This window comes from Dioscorea cayenensis, chromosome 17 (assembly GCF_009730915.1).
Source record: "Dioscorea cayenensis subsp. rotundata cultivar TDr96_F1 chromosome 17, TDr96_F1_v2_PseudoChromosome.rev07_lg8_w22 25.fasta, whole genome shotgun sequence".
NCBI classification, from domain to species: domain Eukaryota; kingdom Viridiplantae; phylum Streptophyta; class Magnoliopsida; order Dioscoreales; family Dioscoreaceae; genus Dioscorea; species Dioscorea cayenensis.
Genome location: NC_052487.1, coordinates 12,443,649 through 12,448,456, shown reverse-complemented (window position 1 = coordinate 12,448,456; position 4,808 = coordinate 12,443,649). Strand labels below are relative to the sequence as shown.

Sequence of the window (4,808 nt, the reverse complement as noted above, 5' to 3'; positions counted from 1 at the left end):
GCCATTTGGGAGAACGATAGTGCGAGAGGTTTCATCGGCACCGATCCGGCGAGGTGTATCCTAGGCCCGACAAAGGGACCCTTGCGATGAGTAGAGGACTCTCCACAAGACCATCGCCACGACTAACGAGGGAGTTTTCTATGGATGCTTTGCTTTTACATTCAATTTCATTGATTGTATCTAGCTCCATGGAGAGCTAAACCCCTAGTAGGTATTTGGGTATTTATGAACCCTAGGATACGATACCCACTCATCTGGGATTATTACTTTGACACCCGTGCACTTGCGGTTTACACGCATATATGGACGTGTCAAGTTTTTGGCGACATTACCGGGGAGTAGGCGTTTAGAGGTACTTTGCACTTTGTTTTCTTAGCTATTCATTTATTCATTCTATTTCATATTTTCTTATTCGATCATCATTCTGATTTCTTTTTCTTTCTTTTTGGGTGGAGCTCTAGGTTATGACCTGAGGGAACCCCTCCTTACTGATTGAAGGAGATCTAGAGCTTGAACGTACACTCTGAAGAAAAGGGAAAGAACCTGTGCAAGAACAGTCTAATCTAGCTGATTTGGAAGTAGAAGAATCTGAAAACATGGTAGAACAGAATGAGTAGCAGCTGACATTATCCAATTATGACAGACCTTCAGTATTGGGGACATAATCGAGCATTATGCGTCCCCCGATTATAGCTCAGAACTTCGAGTTGAAGCTGGCATTCATCCACATGTTGCTGCAATCCGCAAAGTTTAATGGTCTGGCCGATGAGGATCCGAACAGCCATATAGAGAACTTTCTCGAGGTGTGTGATATGCTGAAGATAAACAGAGTGATGGATGATGCCATCAAGTTGAGAGCCTTCCCATTTTCCTTAAAAGGGAGAGCAAAGCAGTGCCTACACTCATTACCTAGAGCCTCGATTACCACATGGGAGGAGATGGTAGAAGCTTTTCTTGCCCGATATTTTCCTCCCGGAAAATCCGCAAAACTTAGGAATGAGATCTTGTCCTTTGTACAGCTGGAATTGGAGTCTCTATTTGAGACATGGGAAAGGTTCAAGGAGCTCCTGAGAAAGTGGCTGCAACACCGATTACCAGAGTGAATGATTGTTTAGACCTTTTACAATGGTCTGAATCCGAGTATAAGGCAACTCATGGATACGGCAGCAGGAGGTACCTTAGGTAGCAAGACCCCCGGTGAGGCTCATCAATTAATTGAAGAAATGGGGTTTAACAGCTACACATAGATTGCTAGGGAGAAGAAAAAGGTGGCCATCCTCCATGAGATAGATGCAGTAACCTCATTGGCGGCTCAAGTGGAATCATTGAGTAAGAAGTTAGATCTCCTAACTTCGAATAGAGTGACAGGCATGACTACTTGCATCGGGTGTGGTGGAGGACATGCTCCCTCTGATTGGCCGATCTCGATTTGTGATGCATCTTCGGTTGAGAATGTCGATTTTGTGGGTAATAGCATGAGTTATCAAGGAAATCCATACAGCAATACTTATAATCCGGGTTGGAAGAGTCCTCCCAATTTCTCGTGGAGCAACCAAGGTCCACAAAAGGCCATGGGGCCACCGGGTTTCCAACAACAACAGCAAGCCCCAAACATGAAAAACAGAGTTTCAAGTTTGGAGATCCGAATGAACGATTTGGAGAAGGCCTTAACTAGGTTTGTGCAATCATCTGATACAAGGTTCCAATCAGTTGAGGCTACACTTTGCAACCACACCGCCTCTTTGTATAATCTTGAAAATCAAGTAGGGCAGATTGTGAAGTTCTTATCGGAAAGGCTACAAGGAAGCTTGGCGAGTAACACAGAGACCAACCCTAGAGAGCATATAAAGGCGATCACTTTGAGAAGTGGTCGTGAGGTTGAGGGTAAGCTTCTGATTGAGAAGCCCAATGAACACGCACCCAAGGTTATAGAGGTTGAGAAGGGAGCAAGCAAAGAAAAGGAGGTGGCACCCCCACATTTCATGCCAAGAATCCCTTATTCCTCTAGACTGAAGAATGACCAAGGGGATGAACAGTACAAGAAGTTCCTGAGTTTGTTCAAACAACTCCACATCAATATTCCTTTTGTTGAGGCATTGGCTCAAATGCCTAAGTATGCAAAATTCTTGAAAGACTTGTGGACCAACAAGAGGAACTTAGAGGAGATTGCTTCAGTGATTTTAGATGCATCTTGCTCGGTGGTTTCACAAAAGAACATGACGAACAAGAAGAAAGACACGGGAAACTTCATCATTCTATGTAATATTGGCAATCAAGGTGAAGAAATAGCATTGGCGGACTCAGGGGCTAATATCAACATCATGCCATACACCTTCTTTCAAAAGCTAGGCTTGGGTGAGCATAGGCCTACTCAGATGACTTTGCAATTGGCGGATCGAACGGTGAGACATCTGAGGGGCATCATCGAAGACGTGCTTGTCAAGGTGCACGGGTTTGTCGAAGTAATAATCCCGGATGAGCGGGTATCGAATCCACAGGGAGTAGGGAATAAAAACACTTAATCCGCTTCTTAGCTATGTGAAAGATCAATAGTGATAAGTGTGACAATGATTCAATTCTCGAAAGTAAAAGTAACAAGTAAGAGAGCACGAGTAAAGGAGGAGGTAAGGTAATCGATAAAGATGGGGTACTCGGATAATGCTCCGCCTAGGATAATTGTTTCAAGTGTAAGAACCCTCTATTATGCTTCCTAATCAATGCAATTGTGAGTCGTGGAAATCCTTAAATACATAGTCCCAAATCTAAGGTCAACTATGCCTAACTCTATACATGTCCCGGAGGAGAGATTAGATAACCTCTCAACCTCGCACTCGAATAGAGTTGCAATGAGCTCTAGGGATTCCAAGTGATAAATCTCTTCCTAATTATATACCTAACCCTTTGGTCCAGGAGGAAGGTCTCTAACCACGATTAAGGCCTAGATACTAAGATCGCCTCAACGCTTCACTCCGTTGCACGCGCAACTAAGCCCCAGCGGAGGGTCATCCCTTAGACCATTCACTCCATTATGGCTGCAAAGAACTCGAGGAACGGAGGTAGAATCTATCACGTCAGAGGGGAAAGGGGATGCTCCTGTACCTCTCGACTCACCCTCTCAACCCTCTCCAACCTAGCTTTGTCTAACGCTCATGGTGTGTCACTCACTCACAAGGTTACCAACAAGAACTCTCAACCCTAGTGTCACTTTAGGGGAAATGTTCATACAATCAAACATTCAAGGTTTGAACTCACAACAAACATCAATTAATTGAAATCATAATAAAGAGATTCAATGAAACAAATACATCCTAGGGTTCACAAATACCCAAGTACCCACTAGGGGTTTAGCTCTCCATGGAGCTAAGTAGAATCAAAAAAATAGAATATAAAAGCAATGAATCCATAAAGAAACCTCCTCGATGGTCGTGTCGATGGTCTTGTAGAGAGTCCTCTACTCGTCGTCCAAGGATTACCTCGTCCGGTATAGGATACGCCTCGATGGAAGCTCCCCTACCAACCTTCTTCCTAAGGAATGACGATGTCGGAGCCATAGAACCTGTCCAAAACCCTAGCCAATACCCCTCAAAACTCTAGCCGAAGCCCTCTCTCAAGTTGGGGAAAAAGATGGAAAAGAGAATCATCGGGGCTAAATCGGCTTTTTATAGGGCTGGAATCGGGCGACTACAAAGGTGTGGATACTTCACGCGCCAGTGCAGAATTTCCACACGGGTGTGGATAATTATCACACGCTCATGCGGATTCTCTGAACTCCTGTTTTCTCGACCGGCTATAAACAGTACTGCTATAGTACTTGCTACCGTATTGCTATAGTTCTCTGCTACAATATTTGGCCTGAATAGCTTCCCGAATCCATACTTTCATCAGAGTAACGCAAAGGGGCACACGTTCACATCGTGGATCACTTGCTTATTCAATGATAGGCAAGTTGGTGGAGCTCTTGTTCTATGTGCATAAGTCAGAATGCTCGAGTGTGACTGCTTTTGTGCCCCTCCAATTGGACGTGCCAAACTCGAATACGAGGAGGTTGGCACACACTCTAGCATCTCACACCCGACCTATGTCTTCGCGTTTGAATCTTAGCAAGATTTCCTCCAAAATCATTGCATTGGGCTCCACATTGGCTTCTTTCCTTCATACTCGACCTCACAACCCTGCTTGCATGAAAGTAACATAAAAACACACGTATTAGTGTAAAAACCCGAGAAAAGTAATGCTCAACATACGGAATGAACGATTCGCATTCATATCGCACAAGCACTTATCATGGACAAGTACATTTTTCGGGTTGACTTTGTAGTGCTAGACGTCGATGAGGATGCGGATGTACCCTTTATACTTAGGAGGATGTTCTTGCGGACTTCCAAAGCACTGATTGACATGGATGGCGGAGAGCTAACATTGAGAGTGGGAGATGACAAGCTCACATACAGCCTTGCTGAAGCCATGCAGCATTCTCTTGATTTTGATGATACTTTGTATTTTCTAGACAATAATGATGAGATTATTGATGAATACATGCAGGAAATGTTCAATCTACACCCGTATGAGGGTTTGTTTGACCAAGAGGAGGATAATGAAGAAGTAATGATGCTTGGTTCGACAGAAAAAGTACCATCTTCTCCGGGGATCTTGAAGAAGGTGCTCTGAAAGATGAAGAGGGATCAGAGACACCACTGGAAACGCTCCAAGGCTGTTAGAGACGTGCGTGAACTAAAGAAGTTGGATGAACCATTGTTAGGCGGTTCCAAGCCCAATAATTCACCCTCTACCCTCAAGAGATTTTGCTC

General features: G+C 44.2%; 1 non-coding gene across 1 annotated transcript; it reads right to left on the bottom strand.

Annotated features, from left to right (window-relative positions):
- Positions 1 to 986: 986 nt before the first annotated feature.
- Positions 987 to 1,093, bottom strand: LOC120281510. The gene has a single exon (XR_005542650.1). It is a non-coding gene; the product is annotated as a small nucleolar RNA R71 (small nucleolar RNA).
- Between the last annotated feature and the right edge of the window lie 3,715 nt (positions 1,094 to 4,808).